This window comes from Aquarana catesbeiana, linkage group LG01 (assembly GCF_042186555.1).
Source record: "Aquarana catesbeiana isolate 2022-GZ linkage group LG01, ASM4218655v1, whole genome shotgun sequence".
In the NCBI taxonomy this organism is placed as follows: domain Eukaryota; kingdom Metazoa; phylum Chordata; class Amphibia; order Anura; family Ranidae; genus Aquarana; species Aquarana catesbeiana.
Window position 1 is genome coordinate 517,911,666 of NC_133324.1, and position 26,531 is coordinate 517,938,196.

At 46.3% G+C, this 26,531-nt stretch overlaps 2 long non-coding RNA genes across 2 annotated transcripts; one reads left to right on the top strand and one right to left on the bottom strand.

The window, feature by feature from the left end:
* Positions 1 to 23,972, bottom strand: LOC141104478 (uncharacterized). Its single transcript, XR_012235484.1, has 2 exons — positions 23,696 to 23,972; positions 1 to 1,287 (listed from the first exon to the last, which is right to left on the bottom strand). It is a non-coding gene; the product is annotated as an uncharacterized lncRNA (long non-coding RNA).
* Positions 10,864 to 12,555, top strand: LOC141103602 (uncharacterized). The gene is made up of 2 exons (XR_012235345.1): positions 10,864 to 10,921; positions 11,203 to 12,555. It is a non-coding gene; the product is annotated as an uncharacterized lncRNA (long non-coding RNA).
* Positions 23,973 to 26,531: the final 2,559 nt, after the last annotated feature.

The window sequence follows — 26,531 nt, forward strand, 5'->3', positions numbered from 1 at the left end:
TTGAACGCGCTAACTGTAATTTATTTAACACTTTGTACAAAATATGGAGAAACTAGACGCATGCATTGCTCAGATGCATGGCTTTTTTCAGTGGGGACGCAGGGGAACGCAGTCCTGGCACCATGAGTACCGAATGGATTTTATAGCAAAAAGCGGTGGGGTGTGCTAGAGGGTCTATTGATGCTGGCTGCTGGGCAATCTATTGTCGCTGGTAGGGATCTGTATTTGTGTGGGGTTCTATTGTTGCTGGGTAGGTCTATTGTTGCTGGCAGGGGGGGTCTTATGTTGCTGGGAAGGATCTACTGTTAAGGGTGAGGTCTATTGTTGCTGGCTGCTGGAGGATCTATTGATGCTGGCAGCTAGGAGATCAGTTGTTGCTGGTGGGGGTCTATGGTTGCTGAGGTGGTATTTTGTTTTGGAGGGGTCCATTGTAGCTGGGGGACAGGTCTGTTGTTGTGTGGGGGATCTATTGTTGCTGGGGTAGGGTCTATTGTTTCTGGGTGGGTCTACAATTACTGGGGTGGAATCTATCAAATTCCATACAAACGAAACAAAATAGAATGTAGCACAAAATTATACTTGGTTCCGTATTCTCTAAAAGGGGCAATACTGGGAAGTGGGTGGAGGGTGGAGCCAAGAGACAGTGCTTAAAGGTTGGTAGGGGGCAGAGACAAAGGGGGGACTCAGAAGGAGGAGTTCCTGCACCTAGTCTCGTAAAAAAAGCCCTGCCCTGGTGTGATTTTGGCCTATTCTTCCACCCAGTCTTCCAATCTTGAAGGTTCCGCTGGCCTCTTCTATGAACTCTGATCTTTAGTTCTTTCCATCGATTTTCTATTGGATTCAAGTCAGGTGATTGGCTGGGCCATTCTAGCAGCTTTATTTTCTTTCTTTGAAACCAATTGAGAGTTTCCTTGGCTTTGTGTTTGGGATCATTGTCTTGCTAAAATGTCCACCCTCGCTTTATCTTCCTCATCCTGGTAGATGGCAGCAGATTTTTATCAAGAATGTCTTTGTACATTTTTCCATTAATTCTTCCTTCAAGATATGAAGTTTGCCAGTACCGTATGCTGAAAAACAGCCCCACACCATGATGTTCCTACTTCCAAGCTTCACTGTTGGTATGGTGTTTTTGGGGTGATGTGCAGTGCCAATTGACCTCCAAACATGGTGTGTAATATGGCATCCAAAGGGTTCAATTTGGATCTCATCTCACCAGACTATATTCTCCCAGTATTTCACAGGTTTGTCTAAATGGTGTGCAGCAAAAATTTTAAAGCGGAGTTCCACCTAAAAAATAAAAACAATTTAACTCAGCAGCTACAAATACTGCAACTGCTGACTTTTAAAACAAGAACACTTACCTGTCCAGGGCGCCCGCGATGTCCTCACCCGAAGCCGACCCGTCCCCTCGGTCCTGGGTGGAGGTGCCAGCATTGCTAGTAAGGGAATCAGGAAGTGAAGCCTTGCGGCTTCACAGCCTGGTTCCCTACTGCGCATGCGCAAGTCGTGCTGCGTGTTCTGCGTGGTCGCTGCTGTCTTCTGGGATCTGTGTGTTTCCCAGAAGACAGCGGGAGGACGGAGGAGGGGCCGTACCTGGCATAGATCTCCGCAGATACTGTGGTGATCTTTCGCCAGAAGTAGGAGCAAATACCTGTATTAGACAGGCATCTGCTCCCCCCTGAAAGGTGCCAAATGTGACACCGGAGGGGGGGAATTCGGACAGCGGAAGTTCCATTTTTGGGCGGAACTCCACTTTAAACAAGCTTCAACATGCTTTTTCTTCATCAATAGAGTTTTGCATAGTGAGCGTGCATACAGGCCATGGCGTGGTGAGCGTGCATTACTTATTGTTTTCTTTTAAACAATTGTACCTGCTAATTCCAGGTACCTTTTCTGTGTGCCATTCCATTTTATTACACATAACTTAATTTCTGAAGTTATTTGTTTTAGTTTCTTTGTATGTATGGATTGCATGGGTTGTTACTGACATGTGGTGAATATTTAATGTCAATAGCACCTTAAATATATATTTATATTTACAAAGAAAAATTGTGACGTTTTAAATACTTTGTTTTAACTGCTATATACAGTGTCTTGAAAAAGTATTCATACCCCTTGACATTTTCCACATTTTGTCATGTTACAACCAAAAACATAAATATATTTTATTGGGATTTTATGTGATAGACCAACACAAAGTGGCACATAATTGTCAAGTGGAAGGAAAATGATAAATGTTTTTCAAACTTGTTTACAAATAAATATGTGAAAAGTGTGGCGTGCATTTGTATTCAGCCCCCTTTACTCTGATACTCCTAACTAAAATCGAGTGGAACCAATTGCTTTAATGAGTCACCTAATTAGTAAATAGAGGCCACCTGTGTGTTATTTAATCTCAGTATAAATACAGCTGTTCTGTGAAGTACTTATTGGTTTGTTAGAGAACCTTAGTGAGCAAACAGCATTATGAAGGCCAAGGAACAGATCAGACAGGTCAGGGATAAAGTTTTGGAGAAGTTTAAAGCAGGGTTAGGTTATAAAAAATTATCCCAAGCTTTGAACATCTCACGGAGGGAGCACTGTTCAATACATCATCTGAAAATGGAAACAGTATGGCACAACCGCAAACCTTCCAAGACATGGCCGTCCACCTAAACTGACCGGCCGGGCAAGGTAAGCATTAATCATAGAAGCAGCCAACAGGCCTATGGTAAATCTGGAGGAGCTGCAGAGATCCACAGCTCAGGTGGGAGAATCTGTCCCCAGGATAACTATCAGTCGTGCACTCCACAAATCAGGCCTTTATGGAAGAGTAGCAAGAAGAAAGCCATTGTTTAAAGAAGAAAGAAAGCCATAAGAAGTCCTGTTTGCAGTTTGCGAGAAGCCACAGCAAACATGTGGAAGAAGGTGCTCTGGTCAGATGAGACCAAAATATAACTTTTTGGCCTAAAAACAAAATGCTATGTGTGGCGGAAAACTAACACTGCACATAACCCAGAACACACTATCCCCACCGTGAAACATGGTGGTGGCACATCATGTTGTGGAGATGCTTTTCTTCAGCAGGGACAGGGAAGCTGGTCAGAGTTAATGGGAAGATGGATAAAGCCAAATACAGGGCAATCCTAGAAGATAACCTGTTAGAGTCTGCAAAAGACTTGAGACTGGGGCGGAGGTTCACCTTCCAGCAGGACAACCACCTTAAACATACAGCCAGAGCTACAATGGAATGGTTTAGATCAAAGCATTATCATGTGTTAGAATGGCCCAGTCAAAGTTCAGACCTAATGCCATAGTTACATAGTCAGGTTGAAAAAAGACACAAGTCCATCTAGTTGAACCAAAAAAAATAAAAAATACAATCCCATATACACAATCCTTCACCCACAGTTGATCCAGAGGAAGGCAAAAAACCCCAGCAGCGCATGCTCCAATTTGCTACAGCAGGGGAAAAAATTCCTTCCTGATCCCCCGAGAGGCAATCGGATTTTTCCTGGATCACCTTTAGTTATAAATGTTAGTACCCAGTTATATTATGTACAATTAGGAAAGAATCCAGGCTTTTTTTAAAGCAATCTACTGAGCTTGCCAGAACCATCTCTAGAGGGAGTCTAGTCCACATTTTCACAGCTCTTACTGTGAAGAAACCTTTCCGTATTTGGAAAATAAATCTTTTTTCCTCTAGACGTAAAGAGTGCCCCCTTGTCCTCTGTGAATAACTCAACACCAAGTTCACTATATGGACTACTTATGTTTTTGTACATGTTGATCATATCCCCCCTTAATCTCCTCTTCTCAAGAGGGAATAGATTCAGTTCCTCTAATTTTTCCTCATAGCTGAGCTCCTCAATGCCTCTTATCAGTTTGGTTGCCCTTCTCTGCACTTTCTCCAGTTCCCTGATATCCTTTTTGAGAACTGGTGCCCAAAACTGAACTGCATATTCCAGATGAGGTCTTACTAATGATTTGCACAGGGGCAAAATGATATCTCTCTCTCTCTGGAGTCCATACCTCTCTTAATACAAGAAAGAACTTTGCTTGCTTTGGAAACCGGAGCTTGGTATTGCATGCTATTATTGAGCTTATGAGCTACCAAAACCCCCAGATCCTTCTCCACTATGGATTTCCCCAGTTGTACTCCCCCTAGTATGTATGATGCATGCATATTCTTAGCCCCCAAGTGCATAACTTTACATTTCACTGCATAGCTTAGTGTCATCTGCAAAGACAGAAATTTTACTTTTAATCCCAGACCCTATATCATTTATAAAGATATTAAAAAGTAAGGGTCCAAGCACTGAATCTTGGGGGTGATAACCATATACCATTCAGAGTAATGGGGCGTACACACGGTCGGACTTTTCAGCTACAAAAGTCCGACAGCCTGTCCGACAGACTTCCGGCGGACTTTCGGCGGACTTGCGGCAGACTTTCTAACAAACGGACTTGCCTACACATGACCACACAAAAGTTCGACAGCCTAGTACGCGGTGACGTACACCAAGTCCGGCGAGACTATAAAACGGAAGTTCAATAGCCCGTATGACACCCTTTGGGCTCCTTCTGCTAATCTCGTGTTTATCTCGTGTTAGTAGAAGTTTGGTGAGAGACGATTCGCGCTTGTGAGACTCGTATTTTTCAGTTCGTTTTAACTGTTGTTCAGTCTGTGCTTGTGAGGTTTGTATCTGCTTTTCAGTGCGTTTGGTCAGTTGGCATTGAGAAATCTTTGTTTTATTGTCCGCTCGTTCCTGATTTTCAGGTCGCTCTTCACAGGCCTTGCTGTTCTTCAGTGCGTTCTGTTTAGTGCGTTCTGACCAGCCGACCGTTTTGAAACCATGTTACCTGTACGTACTCGTCGTCGAGCTCGTGCATTGTATGTGTTTGGTGCTGTAGTTTATTCTTCAGACCAAGACCAGTCCATGAACAGGGCGAGGAGGAGTTCATGGACCAAGAATTGGTTGCTCCAGCGTGACCAGTTCTGTCACATGCCTTTGCTCCGTGAGATCCGTGAGAATAATCCTGAGGATTTCAGGAACTTTCTCCGGATGACGGACCCCGTTTTTGACCGTTTGTTGGCTTTGCTGACCCCCTATATCAGCAGGCAGGATACCTGCATGAGGCAAGCCATCACTCCGGAGCAGAGGCTAGTTGCCACGTTGCGGTACTTGGCGACAGGGAGAAGCCTGCAGGACCTCAAGTTCTCGACAGGCATCTCCCCCCAGGCTCTGGGGATCATTATCCCAGAGACCTGTTCTGCCATCATCCAGGTCCTGCAGAAGGACTATATTAAGGTAAGATATTTTTCTTTTATTAGCATCACATGTTCTTTTATGTAATCTTTGATAATGTAATGTATTTCTTGCCTCAAACACTACTTACCATCATTGCAATATAGTGTGAATGTCCCCTTTTTATCCTCACACATGCAGGATTTTTTTCCTGTTCTTTTTTGTCATGCATGTATATTTTCCTTCAATAACCTCCCCAGCATGCAATGATGGGCACATATCCACCTAGTCTACTCATTTTGAATGTATTTTGTTTGAGTGTATTTAGTGTGCTTATAATTAGCAATTAGCTTGATTTCCCAACCCCATCCCCCCCACCTAAACTCAATCCAAATAGTGTGCTTATAATTAGCAATTAGCTTGATTTCCCAACCCCCTCCCCCCCACCTAAACTCAATCCAAATAGTGTGCTTATAATTAGCAATTAGCTTGATTTCCCAACCCCCTCCCCCCCACCTAAACTCAATCCAAATAGTGTGCTTATAATTAGCAATTAGCTTGATTTCCCAACCCCCTCCCCCCCACCTAAACTCAATCCAAATAGTGTGCTTATAATTAGCAATTAGCTTGATTTCCCAACCCCCTCCCCCCACCTAAACTCAATCCAAATAGTGTGCTTATAATTAGCAATTAGCTTGATTTCCCAACCCCCTCCCCCCCACCTAAACTCAATCCAAATAGTGTGCTTATAATTAGCAATTAGCTTGATTTCCCAACCCCCCCCCCCACCCTCGTAAAAATTTGCTAGAATGTTCTGTGGTGTTGATTTGTATAAAGCAAATATATGTTGCACTTTGCAAAATGCATGTGCACTCTCCAAGTGCATTTGTTCCAGTGCTTTAGTAAATGAGCAGAAGCTCTGCTGATTTCCATCATCAAATCATATGCAAGCCACAAAGTGTTTTCATTAATTGCCCTTGCATGTGATTGTGTACTCCTTGCAACATGACTGCCTTTTTACCTTACCTCATTTACTGTAAGCTGGGTAGCAACTGCACTTGCAGAGTGCGACAACTGCAGTCTTGTAGCCTTTTTAGTCCCTAAATCCCTGCGTGTCCTAAAAGTAATCTTTTTTAGGGATTTCACAACCCCCTAAAATGTAATCAATGTTCCATCAGAGGGGGCGAGCAATCTGATAAGTGTGCCTTTCCATATTAGTTCTTCCCGAAGATTTAAATTATTTAATGTTATACTGATGCTGGGGAATAATGTTTTTAATTGTATAATTTTCTTGCAATGTTATCTTCAAAATTAATGATTTTGGTTTTCTTGTTTGATTCCCCAGTTTCCTTCAATGCCACAGGAATGGCAGACTGTGGCATCCCATTTTGCCACCCGTTGGGACTTTCCCAATTGTGGAAGGGCTATAGATGGGAAACATGTCCACATCGTGCCACCACCCCATTCGGGGTCATACTATTTTAATTATAGGGGTTCCACAGTATTGTTTTAATGGCGGTGGTGTCGGCACACTATGAATTTTTATATGTGGACGTGGGGAAGAATGGCCGGATGTCGGATGGAGGAGTATTTGCCCAGACGGAGTTCTGCCAGCGTCTCCAGAGTGGTGGCCTGGGATTGCCACCTGATGCGGATAACGTGGAAGGACTCCCCTTTGTCTTCATTGCCGATGAAGCCTTCGCTCTGAGCAAGCACCTCATGAGGCCATTCTCCCAAAGAACCCTCACCCCGGAGAGGAGGGTTTTTAATTTCCGGCTGGCCAGAGCTAGAAGAGTGGTTGAGAATGCGTTTGGGATTCTGGCCAGCCGGTTCCGCCTGTTTCAAACCTCCATTAATTTGGCGGAATACAAACTTAATTTTATCATTTTATCGTGCTGCATCCTGCACAACTTTTTACACCAACATTCTCCAAATTATATGGTAACAGTTGGGCCTGAGGCCGGACTTATCGATGACAACCTTACGGGCCTGGATACTGTCCGTACTGGCTTGGCCCCCCAAAGTGCCCGTCAAGTTAGACAGCAATATGTTAATTATTTTATGGGTAGGGGGGGCCATTGCAATGGGCCAGGATATCTAAATATTTTAAATAAAAAAAATCTTGATGAAATCGTGAATTATATTTATTGCTTGCCTTTCTTTTGGGCTTTCTCCTAGGTTATGGTCGAGCAGTTGTAGTGCCAACTGTATTTTCCTTTTAAATGTCTAAATAAGCTCCATTGCCACTGTAAACAACTTTTTTAAAATTATAACCAAACTGATACTGAGCATTGAAATAACAAACCACACATTTATTTAATTCCTAAGCAGATGTTTTTATTAATCGTTGTTATGCATTCAGTTATGCATTTAGAATAAAATGTTCCTAGCCAAAAATATAATGATATCTTAATAATTTAGAAAAATATAATTATAGTGAAATATTTTTACATAATCAAAAATACAATTTTTTGGGCATTTTGATTTTAGCAAACATGCTTTTTTTTATTTTTTTTTTTTGTTTTTTAAAATCCTTTTTTTTTTTTTTTTTTTTTGGTTTTTTAAAATCCATTTTTTTTTTTTTTGTTTTTTTAAAATCCATTTTTTTTTTTTTTTTTTTGGTTTTTTAAAATCCCTTTTTTTTTTTTTTTTTTTTTTGATTTTTAAGGTATTTTCTCTAAACAGCCCTCCTTTTTTAAATGCTGTTAAACAGCCATATAATTTGACCAAAAATAATAAAGAGAAGGCCCAGAATGGGGTCAGCAAACCAGGAAATGAAGGACATGATCGATGTTTTGGGGTTTGAAAAAGGGCATTTAGATTCGACCCAAAACATCAATCATGTCCTTCATTTCCTGCTGCATACGATCCAGCCGATTACGCATTTCATCGATCTCCCCATTCCAGGCCATTATTTGACCAATTAGCCGTTGGGCACTGTCTGAGGTGAAATAGTCACTTCTTGTACCTAAAGTGGAATGAAACAAAAAAATGTGTTTAGAAATATGCACACATACATAGTTTACCTTACCATAAAGCTGGTGTCTCAGACACTGACCTGGTGGGGTGCCCATGTCGCATAATTCCTGAACATCCTCGGGGGTGGCGCTGTTGCTTGACTCAAGCACAACCAGATCACCTAAAATAGAGTAGAAAAATTACATAAAAGAAAAGGCAGCCATGCATAGATTACCGTAAGCTGGTGTGTCAGACACTCACCTGGTGGGGTGCCCATGTCATCCACCTCTCCTTCCTCCACATCCTCAGTGGGGCTTGGGCTGATTTCCCAAGTATGTTCTTTTGCTGGGGGGGGACTGGGTTCCTCTTGTTGGCTGAGTGATTTTTCCCCTATGTGAAGCAAAAAATTAATATACTTAGCACACAGATATTTTAGTACATACTAATCTTCAAACATTTGTAGTGAAGTGGTGTACAAATTGTCTGTTTGTGTAGAGTTCCTAGTAGACTTCAAGATTTTAATTTCTAAAGACATATCAAGATGGATAGATATCTTGATATCTAGATATCAATATCAAAATATATCAAAAAATCTTTGGATCTCTCTCTCTCTATATATCTATAACTAAATATAAATCTTCAATCTCAAACAAAATCTAAATCTAAAAATAGATATTAATTTAATTAAAAAAAAAGAAAAAAAATTCTATATCTATCTATATATCTACCTATATATCTATATACATACATATATACATACATATGTATATGTATATATATATATATATATATATATATATATATATATATATATATATATATATATATATATATATATACACATATACACACACACACATATACATATATATATATATATATATATATATATATATATATATATATATATATATATATCTATAGATATAGATATATATATATATATATGTGTATATATATGTGTATATATATATATATATATATATATATATATATATATATATATATATATATGTGTGTGTATATATATATATATATATATATATATCTATGTGTATATATATATAGAGAGAGAGATATATGTATATATTATATATAGATATGTAACGATGTTTATTAAAAGATCGTTTCAAACGATGCAAACAATCGTATAGGAATGAAAAGCACATGGAGCGGTATACGAGGTAATCAACACAAGATGAAAACACAGGTACTTACTTTTTTGCAGCACTTTACGGATCCGTCTGAACTGATCCGGAGTTTCAGGTCAGACCATCTTTTTCTAATTTGATCCTTGGAGCGCTGTACCCCAAAATAAGCCTGTAAATTGTCCACCACCTTCGCCATTATTTTGGCCTTGCGCAAATTTGGCCGGGCGTACGGCCCATACTTCCCATCATAGTCCTTTTTTTGAAGAATGGCCACCATCTCCACCATCTCTTCAAAGGACATATTGGAGGCCTTAAATCTAGGCCTCACAGATCTTGACGTTCCGGCCTCCGGGCTTTTTTCGCTACCTGAGGTAGTAAACATGTCATGTGTCTCCGCCATTATTCACCCCACTACGCGCCGTAACTAAAAATGGGCGGAGAACATGAGTTAAAATCGAACGTCAGGGGCGGGCGACGCAGGCGGAGTTTCACACATGCGTAGTGTATAAAGAGGGGCCTTGCGCACGTGTCGTACGTACGTTCTGTGCGTAGAATTAAGGGGCGGAGAACATGAGTTAAAATTGAACGTCAGGGGCGGGCGACGCAGGCGGAGTTTCACACATGCGTAGTGTATAAAGAGGGGCCTTGCGCACGTGTCGTACGTACGTTCTGTGCGTAGAATTAAGGGGCGGAGAACATGAGTTAAAATTGAACGTCAGGGGCGGGCGACGCAGGCGGAGTTTCACACATGCGTAGTGTATAAAGAGGGGCCTTGTGCACGTGTCGTACGTACGTTCTGTGCGTAGAGTCAAGGGCGGGTTATATGCGTAAACAAAAAGAACGTCAGGGGCGGGCCAAATAGGCGTAGTATTACGCATGTGCAGTGTATAAAGCGCTGTTACGTATTGTGTCGTACGTACGTTCTGTGCGTAGGTGATAGTGGACCGGGACGCTACTAAACGAAGGTAATTTAAAATTTATACTTTTGGTCAAGACTTTGTAGCAATCGGCCTATATGGCTTGACAGATTGATGAGGCCTACATAGGGATAAGATGATGAGGGTTTAGCAGAAACCTAATAAGTGTTTTTTGTCTTGTGACTTTATCTTTTATACAGACATTATGAATCCCCTATTTAAGGATCCAGAGTTCCTTACTGCTTTTATTTCTAAATATAGAGAGATGAGGAATTTGTGGGAGGTGAAACACCCACAGTATTATGCAAAGCATGTGAGGAAGTCAACGCTGGAGAGACTTCTGTCCTTTGTCCAGGCGACCATCCCGGAAGCAACAATGGAGACATTGCTCAAGAAAATTGGGGTCTTGAGGAACATGTATAAGAGGGAACATAAGAAGGTCCAGGAATCAATGAGATCAGGAGCATCAGCAGATGATGTTTATGTACCCAGGCTGTGGTACTACAATCAACTCCGTTTTCTTGATGACCAGACTGAAGCCAGGGCATCACTTTCAACCCTTCCCTCCACCCTTCCCTCCACCCTTCCCTCCACCCCAGCAGAGACTGATGAGGAGCAAGCTGGGTCTTCCATCCTGGATGAACCGGATATGACCATCTGGAGTCAGGTAAATTATTTTAACAAATATTTACTGTACTAATATTAATGATGTTAACTGGATGTTATAATTGTCTAAAATAATTTTGCCCTCAAAATTGTGTATACATATAAATTGACAGTAGTGGCTAAATATGTTTGGCACCTGCTTGAAATAATTAGGGTGTCTGATTAGACTCTTTTATTAAAGAGATGTATTCACATTGAATTTGCTAGTCATGAGAAGCAAACTGTGTGTCATTGATGAACCCAAAAAATATACTAAAACTATTGTCCTTTTTTTATACACAGGATGAGTCCATCCAGGAGGAATGTGGGGAAAGTGGCAGGCAGGAGGAGACCGGGCCCATGGACAGCCTGGAGGAGGCCGGATTCACCATCATCCTGGAGGAGGCTGGGCCCAGTGTCAGGCAGGAGGTGGCTGCTCCCAGTGAGGTGGCTGCTCCCAGTGAGGTGGCTGGGCCAAGTGAGGTGGCTGGGCCAAGTGAGGTGGCTGGGCCCAGTAGGAGCCTGACCGAATCCCAAGTGCCTCCCCTCCACCTTCCCAAAAAAAGGGCCAGGAAGGGGATGGTCACACAGGAGGCATCCCTGCGCCTCATGCAAGAGGCCACCCGTTTTTTAAAGAGCCCCCCCGAAGCGGAAGAGTCCTATGGCTGCTACTTAGCCAGCAGGCTGCTTCAAATGGATTGGGAGCAGCGCCTCATTTGTGAGCGACTATTTGGGGAAACAATCCAGAAGGGGCTGCAGGGCACGCTAACACGAAACACCCAACTACATGAGGCAGCCCCCCCTCCTCCTCCTCCTCCTCCTGCCACAACTGAAACACCAGAGCCACAGCCTCGAAAGAAGGCTACAGGGAAGGCTGCAGGGAAGGCTGCAGGGCAGCGTGGAGGAAAGGCTGCAGGGAAGAGAAGAAAGTGATGACTTGGGTTCAGTCTGGTCTGACAGAAGACGCAGGCTGTTGTAGTACCACAGTCTGGGGACATCTATATCATCTGCTGGTGCTGTTGATCTCTGGGATTCTTGGACCAGATTGTGCTCCCTCTTATATGGACTCCTCAAGATCCCCATTTTCTTGTACACATACTTTTTCCAGCGTTGACTTCCTCTTTATTTTATTTAGACCATAAATAAATGGATCTTTTTTGAGTTTAGGTTTTTTATTTTAAATCATAGATTTTAGACACAATGTTTTAAATTAACAAGGGACAAAAATCTCATTGATTTTGCAAAAACACAACAAAAATAGATTAAAATAATGTTAATAATGTTCGAGTGGTAAGTATTTAAAAAAAAAAAGATACATAACCAAAAACGGTTCTTTGGGTTAACTTTATATAAAAAAAATAACAAATCACTATAAAAACAAAAATTATAAAGGGTTCTTTGTGGTAACTTTACAAACATTAAAAAAAATTTAAAAAATATATATAAAAATGGGTTCCCTGTGGTAACTTTACAAAAAAATTTATAGATAAACAGAAAAAAAGTTCCACAACAATCATAAAATAAATATCTGGATAAAAATTACAAGAAAAGATGACTCCACCAAAAAAAAAAAAAAGTTTAAAAAGTATTATTAGTATGGAAACATTGTTTTGAAAAAGCATACCATGTCATTCATGAGATCAAAGAGAAAAAGAATCCAGAAATCTGTTTGGGAGAACTCTGTTTGAATATGAACAGCAAAACATCTTCGTTCTTTATAGCATTCGTAAAGAAGACATTAAATGCGCTGCATTCAACGATCACAGATTTTGCAGCGTGAGGAATGTGCTACCTACAATACGAACACTAGTTTTACTAGACCGAGTGCTTCCGTTTAGTTTTTGCTTATGAGCATGCGTCGTTTTTTTGTCCGTCGGACTAGCATACAGACGAGCGGACTTCGGGGTCCGTCGTAGTTACGACGTAAAGATTTGAAGCATGTTTCAAATCTAAAGTCCGTCGGATTTGAGGCTAAAAAAGTCCGTTGAAAGTCCGGAGAAGCCCACACACGATCGGATTACCAGCCAGCTTTAGTCCGTCAGCGTCCGTTGGACTTTTGTAGACGAAAAGTCCGACTGTGTGTACGCGGCATAAGAGTCATTAACCACTACTCTCTGAATTCTGCCTTTTAGCCAGTTTTCTGTCCATTTACAAATTGCTCTTTCCAAGCCTGTAGACTTTACCTTACACATGAGCCATGTGTGGGGAACTGTGTCAAAAGCTTTTGCAAAATTCTGGTATACCACGTCCACAGCCACCCCTCTGTGCAAGGTTTCACTTACCTCATAAAAATAAATCAGGTTTGTTTAACAACTTCTGTCTTTCATGAATCCATGCTGTCTGTTGCCTAAAATATTTTTTTTTCCAGCAAGAAGTTGTCTATGTGGTCTTTTATTAAACTCTCCAGTATCTTCCCGTCTATAGAAGTTAAACTAACAGGTCTATAGTTACTTGGTAAAGACTTTGATCCCTTTTTAAATATGGGCACCACATTGGCCTTGCGCCATTCCAGTGGTACCATTCCAGTCATTAACAAGTCCCTAAATATTAGAAAAAATGGCCTTGAAATGACAGAGCTCAATTCTTTAAGGATCCGTGGGTGGATGCCATCTGGTCCAGGTGCTTTATCCACCTTTATTCTGTCTAAATATTTCTGGGCCATATCACTTGAGCCATTGTGGATCATTTGGGGCTGTGTCACTACCAGGTTTTATTTTTAGCCTTTTAAACTTATTGCCCATGGGAATATACTCTGCAGTGAGTTTACATACAGTCACTTTGAAGAATTCCCATTTCTGTTCTGTGCCCTTTGATGCCAATATTCCCTCCCAGTCTATGTCTTGGAGAGCAGCCCTCATCCTTGGAAAATTTAAAGTTAAGTGTTTTTATCTTACCTGTATGTGTTTTTTGCTTACAGCTAACATTAAATGAAATCATGTTATGGTCACTGCTACCCAGATGTTCTTTTATATGAATATTGGTAATAAGCTCTGCAGGGTTTAAGATTACCAGGTCCAGCAGAGCTTCATTCCTAGTCGGGGCCTCAATGTTGAAGTTCAACATGGCACCTCATGGCAAAGAACTCTCTGAGGATCTGAAAAAAAGAATTGTTGCTCTACATAAAGATGGCTATGAGAAGATTGCCAAGACCCTGAAACAGCTGCAGCACGGTGGCCAAGACCATACAGTGGTTTAACCGCACAGGTTCCACTCAGAACAGGCCTCGCCATGGTCAACCAAAGAAGTTGAGCGCACATGCTCAGCGTCATATCCAGAGGTTGTCTTTGGGAAATAGACGTATGAGTGCTGCCAGCATTGCCGCAGAGTTTGAAGGGGTGAGGAGTCAGCCTGCCAGTGCTCAGACCATACGCCACATCAAATTGGTCTGCATGGCTGTCGTCCCAGAAGGAAGCCTCTTCTAAAGATGATGCACAAGTAAGCCCGCAAACAGTTTGCTGAAGACAAGCAGATTAAGGGCATGGATTACTGGAACCATTTCCTGTGGTCTGATGAGACCAAGATAAAATTATTTGGTTCAGATGGTGTCAAGCGTGTGTGGCAGCAACCAGGTAAGGAGTACAAAGACGAGTGTGTCTTGCCTACAGTCAACCATGGTGGTGGGAGTGTCATGGGCTGGGGCTGCATGAGTGCTGCAAGCACTGGGGAGCTACAGTTCAATGAGGGAACCATTAATGCCAACATGTACTGTGACATACTGAAGCAGAGAATGAGCCTTCCCTTCGGAGACTGGGCCGCAGGGCAGTATTCCAACATGATAACGAACCCAAACACACCTCCAAGTTGACCACTGCCTTGCTAAAGAAGCTCAGAATAAAGGTGATGGACTAGCTAAACCCTGTTGAGCATCTGTGGGGCATCCTCAAACGGAAGGTAGAGAAGCGCAAGGTCTCTAACATCCACCAGCTCCGTGATGTCATCATGGAGAAGTGGAAGAGGACTCCAGTGGCAACCTGTGAAGCTCTGGTGAACTCCATGCCCAAGAGGGTTAAGGCAGTGCTGGAAAATAATGGTTGCCACACAAAATATTGACACTTTTGTTGCCAGCTGTTTAGACTTTAATGGCTGTGTAGTTAGTTATTTTGAGGGGACAGCAAATTTACACTGTTATACAAGCTGTACACTCACTTTACATTGTAGCAAAGTGTCATTTCTTCAGTGTTGTCACATGAAAAGATATAATAAAATATTTACACAAATGTGAATGGTGTACTCTCCTTTGTGAGATACTGTGTGTATGTGTGTATATATATATATATATATATATGATATCAAACCACTGGATCTTCACTCAGACGTGCAACAATATTTTATATATATAAGTTAAACAATATTTACACAATATATCTCACTTCAGATTTTTACATTTCTACATTGTACAAAGTGCAGGGTTCAGAAGTGTAGACACACTCTGGAATGGAATATAGTGTGTGGAGATATATATAGAGAGAGAGAGAGAGAGAGAGATATTTATCTCTCTCTCTCTCTCTCTCTCTCTCTCTCTCTCTCTCTCTCTCTCTCTTTATATATATATATCCACCCACACACTGCAATGAATATAATTCTCAGTAGTAAGTAGATAATAGCTGGAATTAGGGCAGACCTGCCATATACAGTATTATACAATTACAGAAAACGCAACAGAACAGAAAAAACAGAACTCCTATCCATATTCCCCTCTTTTATTCACACAATTTCTCCATTATTAAACTTCTGACATCCATGTATAAACCTAACCTAATGTCTCCACCAGTCATGCGGGCTTCATGGAACTTGCCAGACCACCACCAGACCAGAGCGGCTGTGTACTTTCCCCGCCCCCTCCCCTGCTCTTCATAGAATGTGAAGGGCAGGGAAGATTTACTGCAGCCGCCGGGAGAGAATTGCCGGGAGAGCCGAGCTACTGTGTATAGACGTGACAGGCAGGGCTGGCTAAAAAAAAAAGCTCTGGTTACAGGGAAGCCAGACAGACTTTCTGAGGAAACGATGTCAGCGAGATTCGGGCCACTGTTGTTCTGTGTTTTGGAAAGGGGCCTCTGGTGAGTGATCCCTCAGATGGTAGGGTGGACCATGGGCGCCGGAGAAGGTGGACGCACTGTTGGAAAAGTGAAGATCACACCAGTCCCTGTTGTATGCTGCTGGGCGCCGGAGAAGGAGGAGGTGGGTGGAGACTGGAGACAGCAGTGCAGCACTAAGCCTCGCTTCCGGCCTCACTCAGAGTCTGTGACATCACTGGTTGCTAGACGCTAGGCATGGGGTAGCCCTAGCAACCAGTTCTGACAATGTAGTATGGTGGCTTTGTCCTCTATTTCAATATGGGACACATGGGCACTTTAGCACACCGCTGCACCGGTAAGAGACTTGGGGCTATTGGCCCCAGATTCGGGGCTATAGCCCCATAAGCCACCCCCTAGCAACGCCACTGCCTTCAACTCGTTCTTGCCAAACCAATCTACTAACCTTCTATGAGGAGGTGAGTTGCCAGCTAGATAAAGGAAGGCCCGTAGACGTGGTGTATCTGGATTTTGCAAAAGCATTTGAGGTGGCAAAAATATGAATGCAATCTATACACTGGGAGGAGAACCTCTGCGGGAATCTAGGATGGAAAAGGACCTGGGGGTCCTAGTAGATAATAGGCTCAGCAATGGCATGCAATGCCAAGCTGCTGCTAACAAAGCAAACAGAATATTGGCATGCATTAAAAAGGGGATCAACTCCAGAGATAAAATGATAATTCTCCCGCTCTATAAGACTCTGGTCCGGCTGCACCTAGAGTATGCTGTCCAGTTCTGGGCACCAGTCCTCAGGAAGGATGTACTGGAATTGGAGCGAATGTAAAGAAGGGCAACAAAGCTAATAAAGGGTCTGGAGGATATTAGTTATGAGGAAAGGTTGCTAACACTGAACTTATTCTCTCTGGAGAAGAGAAGCTTGAGAGGGGATATGATTTCAATATACAAATACCGTACTGGTGACCCCACAATAGGAATAAAACTTTTTTGCAGAAGAGAGTTTAACAAGACTCATGGCCACTCATTAAAATTAGAAGAAAAGAGATTTAACCTTAAACTACGTAGATTGTTCTTTACTGTAAGAGCGGCAAGGATGTGGAATTCCCTTCCACAGGCTGTGGTCTCAGCGGGGGGCATCAATAGTTTCAAGAAACTATTAGATAAGCACCTGGATTACCACAACATACAGGGATATACAATGTAATACTGACATATAATCACACACATAGGTTGGACTTGATGGACTTGTGTCTTTTTTCAACCTCACCTACTATGTAACTATGTAACTAGGTCTTCTTTCACACTAGCTTTGAAATCACTTCTCACATAGAGACAGACACCACCACCCCTCCGTTTTACCCTCTGTTAAGTTTGAACATTTATGTTCATGCTTTGAAATAAAAGGCACTCACGATCCAGTAGCACTCTTTGCAAGTACGAGTTTACTATAATAATGATACATACGGATAAATACAGTGTACACTGGACCAACAGCTCAATAGGGTTTGGTCCCGATACAAATATAACTTCAGCTTTTATACAGAAATTGCAGAATGTTTGTTTATGTATGGCATGATCCCAAAGCACAAGTCATCCTTAACTAATTATTTCTACATTACATATGGCCATCTTGACCTCTACATTATATTGTCATACTTCATCAATCTTATAGTTACACGAGAGGAGTCGTCCAAACGGGACTTTTTATGATAATAGCTCTTTCCCAGAAAAGGGCCAATGTACAGCCAAACTAGTCCAGACATCACTTGGCAGCACATTACAATCCCTTTAACACAACAACATCGCTACATTGCTTAATACCTAAGAAGTTGAGAACATATTACTAAAGTTCAATATAAAGGGAAACTCTGCGGGAGTCCAGAAGCTTTATAATTCTGGACTCCAGATATTCTGTATCTTAACCACTTCCCGACCGCCGCACGACGATGTACGTCCTAAGTTTGAACGGGGATATCGTTGTTATGGCAGCAGCTAGCTGCCATAACCCCGGTATCCCCGTTTTCGTGCGGCGGCCGGCTTTCAGATAAAAGTGGTCCCTGCGGCGGATTCGCCGCGAGATCACTTTTATCGGTGGCGGGAGAGGGCCCCCCCTCCCGCCGCGATCCGGTGCCCTCCGCCGCTTACCGGAGCCGTCGGTAGCGGCGGAGGCGATCGCGTCCTGTTCTCTGGTGTATCTGGAGACGAGTGAGGCCAAGATGGCGCTCACTCGTCTCCATGACACTGCTGGGCGGAAGCAACGTCAAAACGTCACTTCCTTCCACGCCTCTTAAAGGCATATTTTTTCAAATCTCATTTTTCTAAATGACTTTTTTTTTTTTTTTTTTTATTGCATTTTAGTGTAAATATGAGATCTGAGGTCTTTTTGATCCCAGATCTCACATTTAAGAGGTCCTGCCATGCTTTTTTCTATTACAAGGGATGTTTACATTCCTTGTAATAGGAATAAAAGTGACACAATTTTTTTTTTTTTAAACAGTGTAAAAATAAATAAAATATTGTAAAATAAATAATAAAAATTAAAAAAAAAAATTTTTTAATCCCCCTGTCCCGACGAGCTCGCGCGCAGAAGCGAACGCATACGCGAGTAGCGCCCGCATATGAAAACGGTGGTCAAACCACACATGTGAGGTATCACAGCGACCGGTAGAGCGAGAGCAATAATTCTAGCCCTAGACCTCCTCTGTAGCGCAAAATATGCAACCTGTAGAATTTTTTAAACGTCGCCTATGGAGATTTTTGAGGGTAAAAGTTTGACGCCATTCCACGAGCGGGCGCAATTTTCAAGCATGACATGTTGGGTATCAATTTACTTGGCGTAACATTATATTTCACAATATAAAAAAAAATTGGGATAACTTTACTGTTGTTTTATTTTTTTATTCAAAAAAGTGAATTTTTTCCAAAAAAAGTGCGCTTATAAGACTGCTGCGCAAATACGGTGCAAAAAAAAGTATTGCAATGACCGCCATTGTATTCTCTAGGGTGTTAGAAGAAAAACCATATATAATGTTTGGGGGTTCTAAGTAATTTTCTAGCAGAAAAACCTGTTTTAAACATGTAAACACCTAAAATCCAAAACGAGGCTGGTCCTTAAGTGGTTAACACCTCTCTTTCCAAAAGAGAGCATAGCCAGGAATATTAATAGCCAGGGCTGGTGCAAGGATTTTTGACACCCTAGGCGAAACCTCATTTTGCGCCCCCTTGGCTCCGCCCCAACTCCGCTCCGACTCCACCCCCTTTGCCCTGCCCATGTATACGGTGGAGGTGGCAGGTGGAGATTTTTTGTAATCCCCCCCAAATGTAATCACCTCAGTGTAATACCCCCAATGTAAGCCCCCTGTGTAATGCCCCCAATGTACAGTATACAGGTGGGGGCGGGAGTATACAGGTAGTGGTGTGCAGTATACAGGTGAGGGTGTGAAGTATACAGGTGGGGGGTGGGGATGTGCAGTATACAGGTGGGGGGTGGGGATGTGCAGTATACAGGTGGGGGTATGCAGTATACAGGTGGGGGGTGGGGGTGTGCAGTATACAGGTGGGAGTGGGGGTGTGCAGGTGGGGGGTGGGGGTGTGCAGTATACAGGTGGGGGGTGGAGGTGTGCACTATACAGGTGGGGTGTGCAGTATACAGGTGGGGGGTGGGGGTGTGCAGTATACAGGTGGGGGGTGGAGGTGTGCAGTATACAGGTGGGGGGTGGGGGGGTGCAGTATACAGGTGGGGGGTGGGGGTGTGCAGTATACAGGTGGGGGGTGGAGGTGTGCAGTATACAGGTGGGGGGTTGGGGGTGTGCAGTATACAGGTGGGGGGTGGGGGTGTGCAGTATACAGGTGGGGGGTGGAGGTGTGCACTATACAGGTGGGGGGGTGCAGGATACAGGTGGGGGGTGGAGGTGTGCAGTATACAGGTGGGGGGTGGGGGTGTGCAGTATACAGGTGGGGGGTGGGGGTGTGCAGTATACAGGTGGGGGGTGGAGGTGTGCAGTATACAGGTGGGGGGTGGGGGTGTGCAGTATACAGGTGGGGGGTGGGGGGGTGCAGTATACAGGTGGGGGGTGGAGGTGTGCAGTATACAGGTGGGGGGTGGAGGTGTGCAGTATACAGGTGGGGGGTGGGGGTGTGCAGTATACAGGTGGGGGGTGGAGGTGTGCAGTATACAGGTGGGGGGTGGGGGTGTGCAGTATACAGGTGGGGGGTGGGGGTGTGCAGTATACAGGTGGGGGGTGGGGGTGTGCAGTATACAGGTGGGGGGTGGAGGTGTGCAGTATACAGGTGGGGGGTGGGGGTGTGCAGTATACAGGTGGGGGGTGGAGGTGTGCAGTATACAGGTGGGGGTGTGCAGTATTCAGGTGGGGGGTGGGGGTGTGCAGTATACAGATGGGGGGTGGAGGTGTGCAGTATACAGGTGGGGGTGTGCAGTATACAGGTGGGGGGTGGGGGTGTGCAGTATACAGGTGGGGGGTGGGGGTGTGCAGTATACAGGTGGGGGGTGGGGGTGTGCAGTATACAGGTGGGGGGTGGGGGTGTGCAGTATACAGGTGGGGGGTGGGGGGGTGCAGTATACAGGTGGGGGGTGGAGGTGTGCAGTATACAGGTGGGGGGTGGAGGTGTGCAGTATACAGGTGGGGGGTGGGGGTGTGCAGTATACAGGTGGGGGGTGGAGGTGTGCACTATACAGGTGGGGGGGTGCAGGATACAGGTGGGGGGTGGAGGTGTGCAGTATACAGGTGGGGGGTGGGGGTGTGCAGTATACAGGTGGGGGGTGGGGGTGTGCAGTATACAGGTGGGGGGTGGAGGTGTGCAGTATACAGGTGGGGGGTGGGGGTGTGCAGTATACAGGTGGGGGGTGGGGGGGTGCAATATACAGGTGGGGGGTGGGGATGTGCAGTATACAGGTGGGGGGTGGAGGTGTGCAGTATACAGGTGGGGGGTGGAGGTGTGCAGTATACAGGTGGGGGGTGGGGGTGTGCAGTATACAGGTGGGGGTGGGGGTGTGCAGTATACAGGTGGGGGGTGGGGGGGTGCAGTATACAGGTGGGGGTGTGCAGTATACAGGTGGAGGGTGGGGGTGTGCAGTATACAGGTGGGGGGTAGAGGCGTGCAGTATACAGGTGGGGGGTAGAGGCGTGCAGTATACAGGTGGGGGTGTGCAGTATACAGGTGGGGGGTGGAGGTGGGCAGTATACAGGTGGGGGGGTGCAGGATACAGGTGGGGGGTGGGGGTGTGCAGTATACAGGTGGGGGGTGGGGGTGTGCAGTATACAGGTGGGGGGTGGGGGGGTGCAGTATACAGGTGGGGGTGGGGGTGTGCAGTATACAGGTGGGGGGTGGAGGTGTGCAGTATACAGGTGGGGGTGTGTGCAGTATACAGGTGGGGGGTGGGGGTGTGCAGTATACAGGTGGGGGGTGGGGGTGTGCAGTATACAGGTGGGGGGTGGAGGTGTGCAGTATACAGGTGGGGGGTGGGGGTGTGCAGTATACAGGTGGGGGGTGGAGGTGTGCAGTATACAGGTGGGGGGTAGGGGTGTGCAGTATTCAGGTGGGGGTGTGCAGTATACAGATGGGGGGTGGAGGTGTGCAGTATACAGGTGGGGGTGTGCAGTATACAGGTGGGGGGTGGGGGTGTGCAGTATACAGGTGGGGGGTGGGGGTGTGCAGTATACAGGTGGGGGGTGGGGGTGTGCAGTATACAGGTGGGGGGTGGAGGTGTGCAGTATACAGGTGGGGGGTGGAGGTGTGCAGTATACAGGTGGGGGGTGGGGGTGTGCAGTATACAGGTGGGGGGTGGGGGTGTGCAGTATACAGGTGGGGGGTGGAGGTGTGCAGTATACAGGTGGGGGGGTGGAGGTGTGCAGTATACAGGTGGGGGGTGGGGGTGTGCAGTATACAGGTGGGGGGTGGAGGTGTGCAGTATACAGGTGGGGGTGGAGGTGTGCAGTATACAGGTGGGGGGTGGGGGTGTGCAGTATACAGGTGGGGGGTGGAGGTGTGCAGTATACAGGTGGGGGTGTGCAGTATTCAGGTGGGGGGTGGGGGTGTGCAGTATACAGATGGGGGGTGGAGGTGTGCAGTATACAGGTGGGGGTGTGCAGTATACAGGTGGGGGTGGGGGTGTGCAGTATACAGGTGGGGGGTGGGGGTGTGCAGTATACAGGTGGGGGGTGGGGGTGTGCAGTATACAGGTGGGGGGTGGAGGTGTGCAGTATACAGGTGGGGGGTGGGGGTGTGCAGTATACAGGTGGGGGGTGGGGGGGTGCAGTATACAGGTGGGGGGTGGAGGTGTGCAGTATACAGGTGGGGGGTGGGGGTGTGCAGTATACAGGTGGGGGGTGGGGGTGTGCAGTATACAGGTGGGGGGTGGAGGTGTGCACTATACAGGTGGGGGGGTGCAGGATACAGGTGGGGGGTGGAGGTGTGCAGTATACAGGTGGGGGGTGGGGGTGTGCAGTATACAGGTGGGGGGTGGGGGTGTGCAGTATACAGGTGGGGGGTGGAGGTGTGCAGTATACAGGTGGGGGGTGGGGGTGTGCAGTATACAGGTGGGGGGTGGGGGGGTGCAATATACAGGTGGGGGGTGGGGATGTGCAGTATACAGGTGGGGGGTGGAGGTGTGCAGTATACAGGTGGGGGGTGGAGGTGTGCAGTATACAGGTGGGGGGTGGGGGTGTGCAGTATACAGGTGGGGGGTGGGGGGGTGCAGTATACAGGTGGGGGGTGGGGGTGTGCAGTATACAGGTGGAGGGTGGGGGTGTGCAGTATACAGGTGGGGGGTAGAGGCGTGCAGTATACAGGTGGGGGTGTGCAGTATACAGGTGGGGGGTGGAGGTGGGCAGTATACAGGTGGGGGGGTGCAGGATACAGGTGGGGGGTGGGGGTGTGCAGTATACAGGTGGGGGGTGGGGGTGTGCAGTATACAGGTGGGGGGTGGGGGGGTGCAGTATACAGGTGGGGGGTGGAGGTGTGCAGTATACAGGTGGGGGTGTGTGCAGTATACAGGTGGGGGGTGGGGGTGTGCAGTATACAGGTGGGGGGTGGGGGTGTGCAGTATACAGGTGGGGGGTGGAGGTGTGCAGTATACAGGTGGGGGGTGGGGGTGTGCAGTATACAGGTGGGGGGTGGAGGTGTGCAGTATACAGGTGGGGGGTAGGGGTGTGCAGTATTCAGGTGGGGGTGTGCAGTATACAGATGGGGGGTGGAGGTGTGCAGTATACAGGTGGGGGTGTGCAGTATACAGGTGGGGGGTGGGGGTGTGCAGTATACAGGTGGGGGGTGGGAGTGTGCAGTATACAGGTGGGGGGTGGGGGTGTGCAGTATACAGGTGGGGGGTGGAGGTGTGCAGTATACAGGTGGGGGGTGGGGGTGTGCAGTATACAGGTGGGGGGTGGGGGTGTGCAGTATACAGGTGGGGGGTGGAGGTGTGCAGTATACAGGTGGGGGGGTGGAGGTGTGCAGTATACAGGTGGGGGGTGGGGGTGTGCAGTATACAGGTGGGGGGTGGAGGTGTGCAGTATACAGGTGGGGGTGTGCAGTATACAGGTGGGGGGTGGGGGTGTGCAGTATACAGGTGGGGGGTGGAGGTGTGCAGTATACAGGTGGGGGGGTGCAGGATACAGGTGGGGGGTGGTACAATACACTCCCCTGGGCACAGTCAAAATACAGACAGCTGTGTAGGAAGGTCGGTATTCCCCTGGCAGTAGGTCCCCTCACATACACACAAGGCAGTCAAGGTGTGTGGAGAGGTGACTCACCGTCAGGCAGATGACAAGCAGTGTGATGAGTACCGAGCCCCATGCTGGCTCCTCACATCACTGGACACTGACTTCACTCTCCTCCATTACTGACCAAACACTCCGCCCTCTTCCTCACTCCGGACCGTCCAACCCCGCCTCCTCAGCGACGTCCTACAGCTCCGCCCTTCAGAGCTCATCCTCTCTCCTAACTCGGACGGAACAGGACTCCGCCCCCGAGATCGCCTTCTGAGGAGTTACTGAGCGATCTGAGGGAGCCGCGGTGCGAACGAGGAGGAGAGGGAGGGGGGTGCCTCTGACTGAAGGAGCGGGACCGGAAGATGCCAGGGGAAGCAGGGCGCACTATCGTGATTCAGCTGCTCTGCCGCCAATTATATCAACAACACCCCTAGTGGCCGTGGCTGCGCCCTAGGCGGCAGTGCGCCCTAGGTGGCTGCCTAGTCCGCCTAGTGGTAGCACCGGCCCTGTTAATAGCCCAGTCATGTGAAGAATGAGGCATTGATTCAGCAATACCAATTAGATCATAGTTCTCATGCACCAGAGCTTCCAACTCACCTATTTTGCTTGGCAGACTTCTGGCATTGGTGAACACTTTAATTCATTGTCACATTTTGCAAACATATGTTGCATATTTTTTATTTTAGTACAAATAGTACCATTTCCAATGGTTGTTTGTAACATAGGAACCTTCATATCATCTGCCATAGCCTTCCCCCTAGCTTTCCCTATTCCACGTACCAATAGGGGCTGGCCCCTGTCTGACCTGTCTGTCCCATTATAATCTAATTCACACTCCCCCACAATCCTAGTTTAAATATTCCTCCAGCCTTCCCAAAAACCTCTCCCCCAGCACAGTAAACCCCCCTCCATTTAGGTGCAAACCATCTTTAGCATATAGGTTGCACCCCAATGAAAGGTCAGCCCAGTACTCTAAAAACCCAAATCCCTCCTCCTTACACCAGGTCTTTAGCTGTGCATTCAGCTCTCTAATCACCCCCTGCCCTTTCCTGTGTTGCGCATGGCACAGGCAGTATTTCAGAGAATATCACCTTGGAGGTCCTTCCCTTCAACTTGCAGCCTAGTTCTTTAAATTGGTTCTTAAGGAGCCTCCACCTTCCATATAGTCTGTCATGGGTTCCAACATGGACCAAGACAGCTGGGTCATGCCCAGCTCCTCCCAGTAATTTATCAACCTGGTCCATGACATGCCGAACCCCTAGCACCGGGGAGACAGCAAACCATTTGGTTGAGACGATCCTGGCGACAAATTATTCTATGAGTCTTTCTGATTATAGAATCCCCTATTACCACCAACTGTCTAGGCCTACCTGCACTCCCCTTACCACCCCTACTAGATGGGCTGCTCTCTCACCTGTTAGTGGGAGCAGTGACATCTAGGGCTGCCACCTCTGAACTTAATACCCCCACCTCTTCATTCAACTTGGCAAATCAGTTAGGGTGCTCAAACCCACAGCTGGCCTTCCTTTTCTGTGAGCCCCTACCACTCCCTCTAACTGTATTAACCCATCTTCCTACCTGATAATCCTGATTTAGGGCTGGACTGGGACAAAAATTTGGCCCTGGACTTCATCCAGACTGGCCCACTTTAATTCTGCAAGCTAGCACAAAAACAATATATAAACTATATGCAATTTCGCAAAAAAACATAAGTAAAAACATTCCACTATTGGGCATAGGACAGGGCATAGTCACACCAGTGCCGATGAATGCAGCCTCACCAGTGCCCATTAATGCAGCCTGATCAGTGCCCATTAGTGCAGCCACACCAGTGGCCATTAATGCAGCCTGATCAGTGCTCATTAAAGCAGCCACACCAGTGCCCATTAATGCAGCCTGATCAGTGCCCATCAGCACAGCCTCACCAGTGCCCATTAATGCAACCTGATCAGTGCCCATCAGTGCAGCCTCGCAGGTGGTTCCTCTGGAGCTGGGAGCCCGGAACCAGCTGTGCACTGCTGGTACATCTGGTCCTCCCCTTTTCTCCTGGGCACCACAGAGCTGGGTAACTGGGGCTGGAGGAAACTGGGGGGGGGGGGGCAGGTGAGTGGGCAGGGACTCCCAAATCCTGTCTACCAATCACCTAATCTCCTGACTCCTACTGTGTAGCTGTTTAGAAAAAAAACTTCTCCGGGTCTCCCCTGTGTTCAGTGGGGGCTCACTTTCACTTTCGGCTTTAGGCGGATTAATCTGCAGCAGCGCTCCCAGCCGGCTCCAGTGTACTGATATAGCACGGCACTGTGTAGTGCGCTACTGCAGATTAATCCGCCCAAAGCCGAAAATGTTAAAATAGTCTGCTTTCTGTCCCCCGGCCCCACTGAACACAGGGGCGATCCAGAGAAGTCTTTTTTCTAAACAGCTGCACAGTGTGAGATTAGCTTATTGGTGGACAGGGTTTGGGAGTCCCTGCCCATTCTACCTCCGCTGTCACTGAAACTGGCCCACTGAGCCATCAGCCCAGCGGGAAACTCCCGGTAGTCCCGATGGCCAGTACATGCCTGTCCTGACTTACCCCTCCACCCTCCCCATTAACCCCACTAGCCACCTGCTTAGTGAGCAGAGGACCCCTTTCAAGGTTGTCAGTTCTACCCAGTGTTGCAATTTGCTCCTCCAGATCTCCAATGCAAGCTTTGAGAAAGGGCAACCTGCTCACATCTGTTGCAGCGATTTCCATCCTGGAGCTGTTGCTCCATTGTTGTATACATGTGGCACACTGTCCACTGCTCAAAACCTTCAATCTTGCTAACACCCATTTCCCAAGTTACAATAATATTACTAACAGGAAATTTCAGATGTTACTTACAGGTTTGATGACACC